The sequence below is a fragment of the Eucyclogobius newberryi genome, unplaced genomic scaffold, assembly GCF_026437365.1.
Source record: "Eucyclogobius newberryi isolate DKJ021-1_F unplaced genomic scaffold, fEucNew1.0.hap1 SCAF_8, whole genome shotgun sequence".
Classification (NCBI taxonomy): Eukaryota; Metazoa; Chordata; class Actinopteri; order Gobiiformes; family Gobiidae; genus Eucyclogobius; species Eucyclogobius newberryi.
The window spans coordinates 27804557-27821023 of record NW_027316500.1 but is presented as its reverse complement, the minus strand read 5'-3'; the positions used below and the strand labels follow the sequence as shown (position 1 = coordinate 27821023).

The following is a 16467-nucleotide window of genomic DNA, read 5'->3' as shown; positions in this document are numbered from 1 at the left end:
TCACACGGTTAATGTTTTGCCGACGCGAGTGAGTGATGCGTCTGTGTTTTTCAGTTTTCTCCTTCGACTGTCGCAGTTTCTCTCTGTCCGTCCCCTGTTTAACCTTAACTCCCTTCCTCTTCATCTCTCCTCTTCTCTCTTTTTTTTATCCCCTCTTCTCTTTCCCTCTCTCTTCTTCTCTCACCCCCCTCTCCACTTATCTCTCTTTCATCTCTCTCACTCAATCTTTTCCTCCCCCCTCGTTTAACCTTACTCCCTTCCCACTTTCCCCCTCACTTTTCGCTCCTTCCTTTCCTCTCACTCTTTCTCTTCTCTCCCTCTCTCTGCCCCCTTCTTTCTCTCCTTTCTCTCCCCCCCTCCGGTTGAAGCCTTATTTAGACGTGCCAGAGTGGAGCCTGCAATGCGGCTCCTCTGTGACTTTGACCCTGGGACTGATCCCACCTGTAAACTGCACCGAGGGGAGTTTGGATCCAGCCCAAATATTTAGAAACGCACACATTCGTATCGGCTCCTCTTCATCTTTAGTGGGTCCATGGAGCAAATAGTAGCTTTGGTAAATGGCACACCCGGGCACGTTCATACGGGCAGGTTCATACGGGCAGGTTCATACGGGCAGGTTCATACGGGCAGGTTCATACGGGCAGGTTCATACGGGCAGGTTCATACGGGCAGGTTCATACGGACAGGTTCATGCGGGCAGGTTCATACGGGCAGGTTCATGCGGACAGGTTCATGCGGGCAGGTTCATACGGGCAGGTTCATACGGGCAGGTTCATGCGGGCAGGTTCATGCGGACAGGTTCATGCGGGCAGGTTCATACGGGCAGGTTCATACGGGCAGGTTCATACGGGCAGGTTCATACGGGCAAGTTCATACGGGCAGGTTCATGCGGGCAGGTTCATACGGGTGAGTTCATACGGGCAGGTTCATACGGGCACGTTCATACGGGCGAGTTCACACAGGCGAGTAGTTCATACGGGCAGGTTCATACGGGCAGGTTCATACGGGCAGGTTCATACGGGCAGGTTCAAACACGTGCTGAGCCGAAGATCCCTCTTTCGTCCAGGGGTGGTCCATGTTGTAAAAGCGGTCAAAGATTGGTGGACACAGTGTTTTCAAGCCATTATCACTTTGCGGTGTGTAGCTGCTCACCACAAAAGCGCTGATTTTGAACTGAAAGGTTTGCAGTTCATTCATGCTGCCCTCATGCTGCCCTCGTGCTGCCCTCGTGCTGCCCTCGTACTGCCCTCGTACTGCCCTCGTGCTGCCCTCGTGCTGCCCTCGTGCTGCCCTCGTGCTGCCCTCGTGCTGCCCTCGTGCTGCCCTCGTACTGCCCTCGTGCTGCCCTCGTGCTGCCCTCGTGCTGCCCTCATACTGCCCTCGTGCTGCCCTCGTGCTGCCCTCATACTGCCCTCGTGCTGCCCTCGTGCTGCCCTCATACTGCCCTCGTGCTGCCCTCATGCTGCCCTCGTGCTGCCCTCGTACTGCCCTCGTGCTGCCCTCGTGCTGCCCTCGTGCTGCCCTCGTGCTGCCCTCGTGCTGCCCTCGTGCTGCCCTCGTGCTGCCCTCGTGCCCACAGGTGAAACCACACATCGCTTTGCCAATAGGACAGGCACCTGGCATAGCTGAGACAAATTGTTCAGAAAAATGCACGCGGCCTTATGGAACAGCTTGAAATACTCTGTAATTGTTTCGTTTCGTGGCCGTGACGGATTTACACCTTCATGCTGATGATCTGTTGCTTTTGTGGTCTGCCTCCGCCCGATCTTGACGCCATATCTCACTTTAACTCGCGCTCCTCGTGTTGCATCATCTTTCTGAAGTGTTTTCTCATCGTTTCAAAGCGCGGCACTTCACCGGGCTGCCTACAGGGGGCACTCTCGGCCTCCACGCGCTCACTACAGGCGGAGGGAAAGCGAGAGTGGATAGAGAGGGAGAGAGGATGGAGGAAGAGAGAGAGGAAAGTGGGTATATAGGGAAAGAGGAAGGGAAAGAGAAGGTGGTTAGAACGAGGGAGAGGGAGGAAGGTAAGGAGAGCAGAAGGAAAGGAGAGAGAGAAGAGATTGATTGTGTGAGAGAGAGAGAGAGAGAGAGAGAGGCGGGATGGAGGAAAAGAGGAAGGGAAAGAGAAGGTGGTTAGAACGAGGGAGAGGGAGGAAGAGCAAAAGGAAAGAAGAGATTAAGAGAGAGTGCGAGGGATGGAGGGAAGGGGAAGAAATAAGGAGAGAGAGGGAGCGAGGGATAGAGAGAGGTTACACAATACACGGAAAAGGAGGGAGAGAAATAACAGGTAGGAGAAGGGGACACGGAGGGAGAGAGGAAGACTGAAGGAAATGGAGTGAAATAATTGGTAGGAGAGAGACGAAGTGAGCGAGGGAGGAAGGAAGAAATAGAGTAAGGGATGGAGGCAAGAAGAGAGAGGAATAAAAATAGAGCGAGAAGGAGTGAGAGATCAAGGCATTGATGAAGAGAGAGAGAGAGCGAGCAAAGGAGGAAGACAGAAGGACTGGGGAGGAGGATTGAGAAGGGGAGAAAGCGAGGGACAGATGGGAGAGGAAGAGTCGAGGATGGCGAGGGAGGGAGAGAGAGAGGGATGGAACCAGGAAGAGAGGGAGAAGGGCGAAAATGCAGAAAGACGAGGAAACTGAGGGAAAGCTGAATGTGAGGACGGGGCTGACAGGGAGCAGTAATCTGAGGCTGTGGGCGGGTGCAGGGACGGTGCTTCTTCTTCTTCTCCTCCTCCTCCTTCTTCTCCCTCTTCTTCTTCTTCTTCTTCTTCTGCCGTTTAATTCAGCTTCAGAGCGTCAGTGGCGTTCGTCGTGCGCTCACGGGGAACGCGCACGGCCACACACCTCCTCCGTGGAGACACTTGACTGCTTTGACCCATTTAAGAGCTCCTTTCCTCCCCCCGCAACCCACCCACCCCCCCTCGCTGTCGGCCAATCACGGAGCTCGCTGCGCCAGGAATCCCCATCGCCCCAGTAACCATGAGGTCATATGGGCAGGAAAGGCTTCGCTTGTTGTTACCAGACTGTTGTTATGGAGCGGGAGAAATGGGCAGATTAATATTTATGAGAGAAAATATTAGTAAGGGAGATTTTGAGTGCAAATAGGATGGGCTTATTATTATGTATTTGTCCGCGTAGTCTCGGAGCGTGCAGTGATTTCAATGGGATTATCTGATTGGTGCACATCCTTTTGCAAACCTTTCCATGTATATGCATAAGGGCCGAACAATATTGGAGTATCACACGCAATATGGCTGTCGATTCTATTGCAATATTTGATTATACTTTTTCATAAACAGAATCAAAAATGGTTTATTGCCATTGTCAATGAACAGAATTCACAAACATAGGAACTTGTCATGGTGATTCGGTGTATAATAGTTGACACAATGATTTAATTTATATTGACATCAAATCTGTACCGTATTTTCCGGACTATAAGTCGCACTGGAGTATAAGTCGCACCAGCCAAAAAAAGCATAATAGAGAAGAAAAAAACTTATATAAGTCGCACTGGAGGATGAAATGCGGTTGCAAGTGTGAAAATAACAAATAATATCACATATAAGTCGCTCCGGAGTATAAGTATGTAAGTATAAATATAAGTATAAGTCGCACCCCAGCCAAAACTAGGAAAAAAGGTGCAACTTATAGTCCGGAAAATACAATATATCCTTTAAAAACACACATTTTTGTTCAAAAGAAGTTCACGTCTGTCAGATGGAGAACCTTTGCTGTTATTGTATCATAGGCAGAGATCTAGAGGGCGCCTTCTTTATGTCCATAAATCATCACCAGACTCGTGCTGAGCATTTCCGTTGTCAAATTGTGTTAATTATGACGGCGTAATAACTTAAGCATGTGAGGTCAAGCCTGTTTATTTAAATGTACTTTTGACCTTCTGTCTGCTACCAGTAGATGGCGTGCAAACACGTTTCTTGATGTGGAACTTGGAGGAAGTAATGTGTGGTTTTCAATATACTATATATATAAGTTCCAAAACACAAGTAAAGTTACTTAAGAACATGATTAATAATACAAAAAATGCATAATATGGGCATGTTAAGATTGATACAATGAAATGATCCGAGATGTTAGGATTCGTTTTTATTGTTTTTATTGTTACCACTACAAACGCACCAACTTGGCTGAATCTTGTGCTATATAACGATGCAGTTTTGAATGCGACAGCTTTAAATGGGCTCCACTATGACTTTGTGAGTTGAATACTTGCCCATGAACCACAGGGTAGCCAGTTCCAACCTCCAAGTGCATTTTTTGACTGTGTCTTTGGGCAAAACACAAGACCGTGATTGAGAAAGCTGCGATGGAAAACACACAACCCTCTATTTCATACGGGAAGCCAAACTGAAATGAGTCATCTTTGTAACTGTACCCCGCTCGGCACCTGGCTCGTTGCGTTTTACAACCCGACGCGACCTCTGACCCTGGGCTAGCACGGTGCCTCCTCCCCGTCGCTCTGCCTATCGCCGCGGAGATGGAGCTCCGGTGAGTAAACGCCGGGCCTGTTTGCGCATTAGCCTTCTCATCGCGGCTCAACGCTGGCCCGAGAGTAAATATTAGGACACGGGTCTAAACACGGGTCGCGCGAGTTAGCCGCTAGCGCAGTTTAGCATCTCGATCGGTTTGGCCTTAATAGCGCGGGGATTGGCTGTGCATTTGACCCAGCCTGAAAACCAATGGGTGATTAAGTCAGGGTTTGATTAAGAGAGCCACAGCAATGACCAATGCAGAAGGATTGAGAATAATCTTTAATGATTTATATGCTGGATGAGGCGATGATAAACTAGACTAAAAATATAATATTGGTCAAATCTCATGAGAAACGTTCATTGTAATTAGGCCTGGGTGACACGGGAAGGAAAACATGAATTCCCGATCAACATTTTCAATTCAAATACATGTTTTCTTATTAAAAACAACAAAAAATGGCTTTCAATTCTAATTTCTGGAACATAAATTGGACATGTTTTAATCAGGGCCATTTAACAAAAATACAATTATCCCTAACTTTTTTTATTTGGCTAGATTAAAATTTGATTAATTGACTTAATTAAAATGCATTCTTGACTTTTTGGGCTGCATATCCACATGCACATTTCTGATGGCAGAATATTATCAGATTATATTTTTTATTTGAAAGAATCTAAATAATAATCCAGATTCTAATTCAGAGGATATTATTCAAGATGTTTTCCATTCATATTGATGATCAGTCACAATTTAATATTCTTTTATTATATCTTAGAAATAAAAATTGCCAGTTTGCATGATTCATTTCTTGATCATAAACTGTTCGGACTTTTCATCTAACAAAATCAAAAAAGTAAATTTTCTCCCCCAAATCACATGCTCACTGACAAGATTGCCTGTTCGCTTTATAATTCCAGCAGGAGGTTTGAATTTATTTTCCTAATTCAGTCCATTTTGCCCAACATTTGCTAAAAAATATCTACCAAGCTCCTGGAAATGTAAAATATTAAAAGAAATCTGGCTGTAACCTACTTGTTTCCCGTCAAATCAAACATTCTGAGATGAATCGGGGTCAGTTTGTTCTCCAAATTCACATGATAAATTACTGCAACATAAAAAATTATAAAAATAATAATAGGACTTTAATAGGGATTCCGTCTGGACATTTTTTTTTTTAATATACATTATTACAAGTCTCTAAAACTCCTATTAGATTAAACTTGTTGGTGAAATTAGCTTCAGATTTGAGAAAGTAATTGCCAAAAACCCAACATATCCATCTGCTGTCTGCTTTACTCCTACACATATTTACCAAAGAAAATCTCGACAGGTTTTGAAATGGGGTTTTAGTCCGAGCAGAGCCTGTTCCCCCTCGTAACGAGGGTCTCGGCTTCTCAAAGGGTCCGGCCCAATCGTTGCTCTGAAGGGTCCGGCCGATCGTTCCTCTGAAGGGTCCGGCCGATCGTTCCTCTGAAGGGTCCGGCCGTCCTCTGAAGGGTCCGGCCGATCGTTCCTCTGAAGGGTCCGGCCGTCCTCTGAAGGGTCCGGCCGTCCTCTGAAGGGTCCGGCCGATCGTTCCTCTGAAGGGTCCGGCCGTCCTCTCAAGGGTCCGGCCGATCGTTCCTCTGAAGGGTCCGGCCGATCGTTCCTCTGAAGGGTCCGGCCGGTCGTTCCTCTGAAGGGTCCGGCCGATCGTTCCTCTGAAGGGTCCGGCCGATCGTTCCTCTGAAGGGTCCGGCCGATCGTTCCTCTGAAGGGTCCGGCCGTCCTCTGAAGGGTCCGGTTGATCGTTCCTCTGAAGGGTCCGGCCGATCATTCCTCTGAAGGGTCCGGGCCAATCGTTCCTCTGAAGGGTCCGGCCGATCGTTCCTCTGAAGGGTCCGGCCAATCGTTCCTCTGAAGGGTCCGGCCAATCGTTCCTCTGAAGGGTCCGGCCGATCGTTCCTCTGAAGGGTCCGGCCGATCGTTCCTCTGAAGGGTCCGGCCGATCGTTCCTCTGAAGGGTCTGGCCGATCGTTCCTCTGAAGGGTGATCGTTCCTCTGAAGGGTCCGGCCGGTCGTTCCTCTGAAGGATCCGGCCGATCGTTCCTCTGGTCCGGCCGGTCGTTCCTCTGAAGGGTCCGGCCGATCGTTCCTCTGAAGGGTCCGGCCAGTCGTTCCTCTGAAGGATCCGGCCGATCGTTCCTCTGAAAGGTCCGGCCGATTGTTCCTCTGGTCCGGCCGGTCGTTCCTCTGAAGGGTCCGGCCGATCGTTCCTCTGAAGGGTCTGGCCGATCGTTCCTCTGAAGGGTCCGGCCGGTCGTTCCTCTGAAGGATCCGGCCGATCGTTCCTCTGAAGGGTCCGGCCGATCGTTCCTCTGGTCCGGCCGGTCGTTCCTCTGAAGGGTCCGGCCGATCATTCCTCTGAAGGGTCCGGCCAATCGTTCCTCTGAAGGGTCCGTCCGATCGTTCCTCTGAAGGGTCTGGCCGATCGTTCCTCTGAAGGGTGATCATTCCTCTGAAGGGTCCGGCCCATCGTTCCTCTGAAGGGTCCGGCCCATCGTTCCTCTGAAGGGTCCGGCCGATCGTTCTTCTGAAGGGTTCGGCCGATCGTTCTTCTGAACCGTCCGGAAGCAGCTTCAGTTTGAATTCGGGCTCATTTTAGTCGGGCGTTTTACGGGAATCGCCCCCCCCCACGATTACAGTGACGATTGCAAACGACTCGACTCTTGATTTCTATTAACGTTTGATGAATTCCTCGGGGCTGATCAGCTGGTGTTTTTTGTCAGCGCTGCCCCCGGTGGTGATGTTCTGCACACTTCACACATGTGCAGCCTGTGCCTCTCCACGGCTCGCTGCAGCTCGCACTCTTCCTACTTCCTTCCTCCCACATCCTCCGCTCCACCCCGGCTTTTTCTCACCGCATCTCCCTCGTTCTTGAGGGAAACCGCACGATTCTACCGCCGCTAATGAGACTCGGAATCGGAAAAGGATTATTGCCATTGCTAATGAACAGATTTCACTAACATAGGAACTCGCTTTGGTGATTCGGTGCAGCATAAAACAATGAACAATGATAAAAACAACCTACCGTATTTTCCGGACTATAAGTCGCACCTGAGTATAAGTCGCACCAGCCAAAAAATGCATAATAGAGATGAAAAAAACATATATAAGTCGCACTGGAGTATGAAATGCTGTTGCAAGTGTGAAAATAACAAATGATACCACATATAAGTCGCTCTGGAGTATAAGTATATAAGTGTAAATATAAGTATGAGTCTCACCACGGCCAAAAATGCATAATAGAGAAGAAAAAAAACACATATAAGTCGCACTGGAGTATAAGTATATATATATATATATATATAAGTCGCACTGGAGTATGAAATGCGGTTGCAAGTGTGAAAATAAGAAATAATATCACGCTCTAGAGTATAAGTATAAATATAAGTATAAGTCGTACTCCGGCCAAAACTATGAAAAAAGGTGCAACTTATACGTCCGGAAAATACGGTATATAAAATCAGAAAGAAAAAACCTTTAAATCTGCTCTAGGATAAAAATAAAAATAGGCTTACTATGTACACAAAATGTACAGTTGAATTGTTCTTCTGGCTGAGTTTAAGGTCCTAGTTAAGTCTCAATTTAGTTTGATTCGATATGTGATTCTCAAATTATACAGATGGAAAAAAAAGTCCTGGATTTTCTCTGGTTTAGTTTGATCTAAACGTGGTTCTTTTAGCTCTTTTCTTACTTTAATCATAGTGTAATTATATAGGAAATGTGTTCACAGTCATCACGTGCAGCCACACGTCAGAACATTGTGTACACTGTAAGTACCTTTGATATTGCGCGGTCGGGAGAAAATGTCAAGTGACTTTGAATCATCTTGCGTTTCTATTGCTTCTCTATTTCTGACCTTTTTCCTGAATATTAATTCCCGCTGTTTGCATGCGTTTCTCTGCGAGCTGGGATCCTCTGCACAGATTGAGTGAGGAGATGTGTGGATAGAGCTTGATGGGGGAGGGTTATGTGTTTGAGAGAGAGAGATGTATTTTCTATCTAGTACAAGCGAGTTTGATATTTATTTGTAGTTATTAATGATCCTTTTTATATCTAGTGCAGCCCTGTTTTAGTCTTGTTTTAGTCCTGTTTCAGTCCTGGTTTAGACCTGTTATAGACCTGTTTTAGACCTGGTTTAGACTTAATGTTTAGTCCCTTTTTATATCTAGTTTTAAGTACCCTTTTGCTGCTTTAGTACAATTCATAGGTAGACCTGGTTCAGCCCTGTTTTAGACCGGTTTTAGTCCTGTTTTAGATCCGTTTTAGACCCATTTTAGACCTGTTTTAGACCCGTTTTAGTCCTGTTTTAGATCCGTTTTAGATCTGTTTTAGACCTGTTTTAGTCCGGGTTTAGACTTAGCGCAGATCTACGATTACTGTGAGAAGAAACATCACGATTGTTGGCACTTTGATCACCAAACAGCAGTGAAATCCTTAATTAAGTTTAACGGTTTAATCTCCATTCCTCACTAGCTTTATTTGGAGAATAGATTGAACTGAATTTACTCATTCTTGCCACCTACAATTCTCACGATTATTACTTTTTTTTTAAGTTCTTACAAAATGTGACCCAAATAACCAAAACTATCAATTAACCGAATAATCTTATTATAATAATCCCTACGACGCAGACATTTTATAAGCACAATTTTGAACAGATGCAAGTCTTATCTAGACATTGCAGAGACAGTTTCAATCATTTTTAATCTAGAAGTTTCATTTTCAATCTGTTAAAATGACTTTCAAACTGTTTAGATTCTTAAAACATTGATTGCCTTTGGAATCTTTTGCACGATGGGTCAGTCCTGGACGAATGAAAGCTTTTACACTTCTACATAGTTTTACGAGACCTGAGATTGACCTGGTTTAGTTGTAATCTTGTCTTGAGGAAGATCTGTTTTAGTCCTAGTTTAGTCCCGATTTAACCCAGATTTAGCCTTGATTTGTGCCCTTTCCCCCGGCTGTGCACGGACGAGATCGCTGGTGGATGAGGGGGGGATGGTCGGCGCTTGATTGTGGCCTCGCACTTTGTCCTAAAGAGAATGAATAATCCTCGCCTCTGATTCTGCGTTCATCTGACGGGACGATGCTTACGCTCCGCACTCACCAAAGCGCTCGCCGAGTCTGCGCGGGCTCGTGCTGCTAATCTCCGTGCGGTGCGAGCGCGCGCTGTGGCGTCTGCGTGTGGGCGTGCGGGGTGAGTAATGCCGGAGATGTAGGGAACGTTATTAGCTATTTTTACGTCGAGTTTTACACCGCCGCGCTCGCTTTCTCTCCAGCAGCGCCGCGCAATGTGACGGCTCGCATTAGAAGTGGACAATGCGATGTACATTAGTCGCTGCTGGAAGGGGAAAGGCGAGTTTATTCACGCACACAAGTAGTTTTAAAGTGCGGTGGCGATATCTGAAGGAGAAAAGTACAAGTCAAGAGGTTTAGTTTTTATATTAAAACCGGGGTGAATTAAGGCTGGAAGTCAGAGTCACTCATGATTTTATACATGATACAAGGCTCAATATATACATAATTAATATAACGTGTCTTCTGGATTATAGGTCGCTCCGGAGTATAAGTCGCACCAGCCAAAAAATGCATAATAGAGAAGAAAAAAACATATATAAGTCGCACTGGAGTATAAGTCGCATTTTTGGGGGAATGTATTTGATAAAATCCAAGATCAAGAACAGATATTTCATCTTGAAATGCAGTTTAAAATAATAACAGATGAGAGAACATGGTGAATAGGTGTACGTATGCTAACGCTAACACCTTCAGCTACATGAGGCACAGACAGAACTGTGGTAAGTGTCTGGTATGTTAACGTAACATATGAACAGTTATTCAGATAACTATAGCATAAAGAACATGCTAACAAGTTTACCAAAGCATCAGTTTTACCCCAAATCACTAAATCCATTGAATTCTTCTTCCTCTGTGTCACTTCTAAACAACTCCACAAACTCCAGAGGTAGAGGAAGTGCAGATTCTTCTTCTGCGTCGCTTAGAGCGCCCTCTTGTGGTTGTCAGTGTAAAAATAACTAATAGCATCACATATAAGTCGCACCTCGGCCAAAACTATGTAAAAAGGTGCGACTTATAGTTTGGAAAATACGGTAATAGTGGCGTGCATTTGTGTTTCTGTATATGTTATTGATCCACTCCACACCTGGTAGTGGTAAGCCGCAGCTGCCCCGGGGCAGACTGAGGAAAGCGAGGCTGCAGCATCGAGCCTCTGACCACCACCAGGTCCAGACCCAGGCGAGTTCGGCGAAGCGTCTCGTCCAAGGTCGCAACAGTACTCACCGATCCAAAACCCTTCATACTGCCCAGCGAGAACTGAAACATAATCAATGTAGTGGAATCAATTCATGTTTGAAGCACGGCCCGGCTCTCGAACGGTTCAGGTAAATCATTACTTACCTGGTCTCGTCCTGCAGTGTCGGTCTGGGCAATTAATCACATTTTTAATCATCAACCGTCGGCTTTGAGTCTTTTCAATCAGGAGATCCACAGCCAGGAAACGCATGTGGTTTGCAACAGAGAATAGACTGTTGAGGCTGGACTATTTTTTAACAATAAATGGCAATTATTAAGATTATGTATTGTTTATGTTCAAGAAATTAAAGTAGAAAGCCATTTTATTTGCTTTAATAAGACAAATTTAAACTAAAATTGGAAGAAAACAATGTAAAAAGCCACATCGCGCACTTGACCTATAGTTAAATTGAAGTGTAGTCCGGTTTTACACCCGGTTTAGGTCTTCCTCGGAACCCCTTTAGCCCATCTGATTTGGATTCATCTGTGTAAGTCATTCTGTCCTTGTTCAGGATCAAATAGCTCACTTCACAGCCCTAAACATTGCCGTCCATACATGTTCTTCTTGCATCTCACAGCTCGGCGTGCGCTGACTTGACGGGCTCCCGGGAGGCGGCAGAATTGCAGGTTCTGTAATGTGTTTGTAGTTCGGAGTGGTGTAATCCTGATGAAATATCCCTTTTTTTTCTGCTGCCGTGAGGAAAACACCAGCGCCGGAGGTGTGAAGATGAGCGGACGTGCTGTTTTTCAATTATGCTTTTCACATTGAATCAGCTAAAGGCAGCTAAGACGCAAGGACAAGCCGTGTTTATACCATTATGAAAGATATAAATGCAAAATATAATCCGTACACCTGGTTTATTCTTGGTTTGGTAGTTTGGTAGGTGGAGTTGAAGTGGTTGTTGGGTTTTGGTGGGTTTCTACTGATGATGAAGTCCTAGTTTTCTCCTGGTGACAGTAAAAATCAAGCTGTTATGCGACTCTTGTGCTCTTTTAGTGAACTTGTCTTATTGCGATTTCACTGATTTGCACACATGCTTTGACTGAGGTGCTTTTCAAAAGAACAGATTAGCAAAACTAAACGTTAAACTCATTTGTGAGGCTTCTCGGGTCGTCAGTCTTCTCCATTTCATTGATTTGATTGTAAAATAGCAGTTAAATATACGGTTTCTTTGCATTTGTATTTAAGTTTAAAAATCAGTTTATTTAAAGTGGTAGCAGTAGCATTAGCATAAGCGTTAACATTTCCCAGGACAAGCAGGTGGCAGATCCTCACCAAGAAAATACAGCGTGCCCTTTTAATGTTCACGGTACGCTCACCGGCCCTAATGCGTAAACAGCATCCTAAATATTCACCGCAATGAGTTTTTATAAGTACTTTTTACGACCGTCAAAGAACGTGCCAGAACGTGTTTTGCCGTCGCAGTAAAGCTAACAAACATTAGCTTCGCCGAGAATAAAACGCTCTATAATTGGATGCAGAGGAAGCGCTGCGGTCTCATTTTCACCCGAATAGATGCTTTAACAAAATATACGTGCTGAGGGGAACTGATTTGACTAATTTAGATGAAATAAATGAGGTACAGCCCGTTGAATTGTAAGCGAGGTATTGAAAAGTTCTATTTACTTTACCGCTGAATGCTACTGTTCCGCACTTCCGTTCTTCCAGTTCAACAGGAATCTCATCCATTCATTTCTTTTAAAGACCTAGCAAAAATTCTCACTGCTAAAAAAGATTTGGTAAAGTTGGTTGGTTTGCGTAAAATGTTCAATGTTCTTGAAATGGAAGGAAAATGGTCAAAATGTGGCAAATGTTTTAATAACTTGAAGCAACAACTGAAAAGAACCACGTGACAGACATTATCCTCTTCACGCTTGACACTTTTGAAACGTCTATGGGAAAAATGAATGAAATGAATTGACTTCCTGAACTGCAGCGGGCTTCAAAGTGGGCGGGACCGTCGGGCTCCACGCGGGCCTTTGATGACACGAGCACACTTCGCTGCCTCCTAACGCCTCCTAACGCCTCCTAACGCCTCCTAACGCCTCCTAACGCCTCCTAACGCCTCCTAACGCCTCCTAACGCCGCGTCCCTCGACTGAACTTGTCATCCGCTTGTCAGAAAGCCCCCCCTCTCTCACCTCCGTCTCCCCCCTCTCTCACCTCCGTCTCCCCCCTCCCACACCTCCGTCTCTCCCCCTCTCTCACCTCCGTCTCCCCCCTCCCACACCTCCGTCTCCCCCCCTCTCTCACCTCCGTCTCCCCCCTCCCACACCTCCGTCTCTCCCCCTCTCTCACCTCCGTCTCTCCCCTCCCTCACCTCCGTCTCTCCCCTCCCACACCTCCGTCTCCCCCCCTCTCTCACCTCCGTCTCCCCCCTCCCACACCTCCGTCTCTCCCCCTCTCTCACCTCAGTCTCCCCCCTCTCTCACCTCCGTCTCCCCCCTCCCACACCTGCGTCTCTCCCCCTCCCACACCTCCGTCTCTCCCCCTCTCTCACCTCCGTCTCCCCCCTCCCACACCTCCGTCTCTCCCCCTCTCTCACCTCCGTCTCCCCCCTCCCACACCTCCGTTTCTCCCCCTCTCTCACCTCCGTCTCCCCCCTCTCTCACCTCCGTCTCCCCCCTCCCACACCTCCGTCTCTCCCCCTCCCACACCTCCGTCTCTCCCCCTCTCTCACCTCCGTCTCCCCCCTCCCACACCTCCGTCTCTCCCCTCCCTCACCTCCATCTCTCCCCCTCCCTCACCTCCATCTCTCCCCCTCTCTCACCTCCGTCTCTCCCCCTCTCTCACATCCGTCTCCCCCCTCCCACACCTCCGTCTCTCCCCCTCTCTCACCTCCGTCTCCCCCCTCTCTCACCTCCGTCTCCCCCCTCCCACACCTCCGTCTCTCCCCCTCTTTCACCTCCGTCTCCCCCCTCTCTCATCTCCGTCTCTCCCCTCCCTCACCTCCGTCTCTCCCCTCCCACACCTCCGTCTCCCCCCCTCTCTCACCTCCGTCTCCCCCCTCCCACACCTCCGTCTCTCCCCCTCTCTCACCTCCGTCTCCCCCCTCCCACACCTCCGTCTCTCCCCCTCCCACACCTCCGTCTCTCCCCCTCTTTCACCTCCGTCTCCCCCCTCTCTCATCTCCGTCTCTCCCCTCCCTCACCTCCGTCTCTCCCCTCCCACACCTCCGTCTCCCCCCCTCTCTCACCTCCGTCTCCCCCCTCCCACACCTCCGTCTCTCCCCCTCTCTCACCTCCGTCTCCCCCCTCCCACACCTCCGTCTCTCCCCCTCCCACACCTCCGTCTCTCCCCCTCTCTCACCTCCGTCTCCCGTCTCCCACACCTCCGTCTCTCCCCCTCTCTCACCTCCGTCTCCCCCCTCCCACACCTCCGTTTCTCCCCCTCTCTCACCTCCGTCTCCCCCCTCTCTCACCGCCGTCTCCCCCCTCCCACACCTCCGTCTTTCCCCCTCCCACACCTCCGTCTCTCCCCCTCTCTCACCTCCGTCTCCCCCCTCTCTCACCGCCGTCTCCCCCCTCCCACACCTCCGTCTCTCCCCCTCTCTCACCTCCGTCTCCCCCCTCTCTCACCTCCGTCTCCCCCCTCCCACACCTCCGACTCTCCCCCTCTCTCACCTCCGTCTCCCCCCTCTCTCACCTCTGTCTCCCCCCTCCCTCACCTCCGTCTCTCCCCCTCTCTCACATCCGTCTCCCCCTCCCACACCTCCGTCTCCCCCCTCCCTCACCTCCGTCTCTCCCCCTCTCTCACATCCGTCTCCCCCTCCCACACCTCCGTCTCCCCCCTCCCTCACCTCCGTCTCTCCCCTCCCACACCTCCGTCTCTCCCCTCCCACACCTCCGACTCTCCCCCCCTCTCACCTCCGTCTCTCCCCTCCCACACCTCCGTCTCTCCCCCTCTCTCACCTCCGTCTCCCCCCTCTCTCACCTCCGTCTCTCCCCTCCCACACCTCCGTCTCCCCCCTCCCACACCTCCGACTCTCCCCTCCCACACCTCCGTCTCCCCCCTCCCACACCTCCGACTCTCCCCCTCTCTCACCTCCGTCTCCCCCCTCTCTCACCTCCGTCTCCCCCCTCTCTCACCTCCGTCTCTCCCCTCCCACACCTCCGTCTCTCCCCCTCTCTCACCTCCGTCTCCCCCCTCTCTCACCTCCGTCTCCCCCCTCCCTCACCTCCGTCTCTCCCCTCCCACACCTCCGTCTCCCCCCTCCCACACCTCCGACTCTCCCCTCCCACACCTCCGTCTCCCCCCTCCCACACCTCCGACTCTCCCCCTCTCTCACCTCCGTCTCCCCCCTCTCTCACCTCCGTCTCCCCCCTCCCTCACCTCCGTCTCTCCCCTCCCACACCTCCGTCTCTCCCCTCCCACACCTCCGACTCTCCCCCCCTCTCACCTCCGTCTCCCCCCTCTCTCACCTCCGTCTCCCCCCTCTCTCACCTCCGTCTCCCCCCTCTCTCACCTCCGACTCTCCCCTCCCACACCTCCGTCTCCCCCCTCCCACACCTCCGACTCTCCCCCTCTCTCACCTCCGTCTCCCCCCTCTCTCACCTCCGTCTCCCCCCTCCCTCACCTCCGTCTCTCCCCTCCCACACCTCCGTCTCCCCCCTCCCACACCTCCGACTCTCCCCCTCTCTCACCTCCGTCTCCCCCCTCCCTCACCTCCGTCTCTCCCCTCCCACACCTCCGTCTCCCCCCTCCCACACCTCCGACTCTCCCCCCCTCTCACCTCCGTCTCCCCCCTCTCTCACCTCCGTCTCCCCCCTCTCTCACCTCCGTCTCCCCCCTCTCTCACCTCCGACTCTCCCCTCCCACACCTCCGTCTCCCCCCTCCCACACCTCCGACTCTCCCCCTCTCTCACCTCCGTCTCCCCCCTCTCTCACCTCCGTCTCCCCCCTCCCACACCTCCGACTCTCCCCCTCCCACACCTCCGTCTCCCCCCTCCCACACCTCCGTCTCCCCCCTCCCACACCTCCGACTCTCCCCCTCCCACACCTCCGTCTCCCCCCTCCCACACCTCCGACTCTCCCCCTCTCTCACCTCCGTCTCCCCCCTCCCTCACCTCCGTCTCTCCCCTCCCACACCTCCGTCTCCCCCCTCCCACACCTCCGACTCTCCCCCTCTCTCACCTCCGTCTCCCCCCTCTCTCACCTCCGTCTCCCCCCTCCCTCACCTCCGTCTCTCCCCTCCCACACCTCCGTCTCCCCCCTCCCACACCTCCGACTCTCCCCCCCTCTCACCTCCGTCTCCCCCCTCTCTCACCTCCGTCTCCCCCCTCTCTCACCTCCGTCTCCCCCCTCTCTCACCTCCGTCTCCCCCCTCTCACCTCCGACTCTCCCCTCCCACACCTCCGTCTCCCCCCTCCCACACCTCCGACTCTCCCCTTCTCTCACCTCCGTCTCCCCCCTCTCTCACCTCCGTCTCCCCCCTCCCTCACCTCCGTCCCTCCCCTCCCACACCTCCGTCTCCCCCCTCCCACACCTCCGACTCTCCCCCTCTCTCACCTCCGTCTCCCCCCTCCCTCACCTCCGTCTCTCCCCTCCCACACCTCCGTCTCCCCCCTCCCACACCTCCGACTCTCCCCCCTCTCACCTCCGTCTCCCC

General features: G+C 50.5%; 1 protein-coding gene across 1 annotated transcript in view; it reads left to right on the top strand.

The window, feature by feature from the left end:
• Window positions 1–16467, top strand: part of ttc7a (tetratricopeptide repeat domain 7A) — a 119431-nt gene that overhangs the window by 54116 nt on the left and 48848 nt on the right. The gene's annotated exons all lie outside the window — the stretch shown is intronic.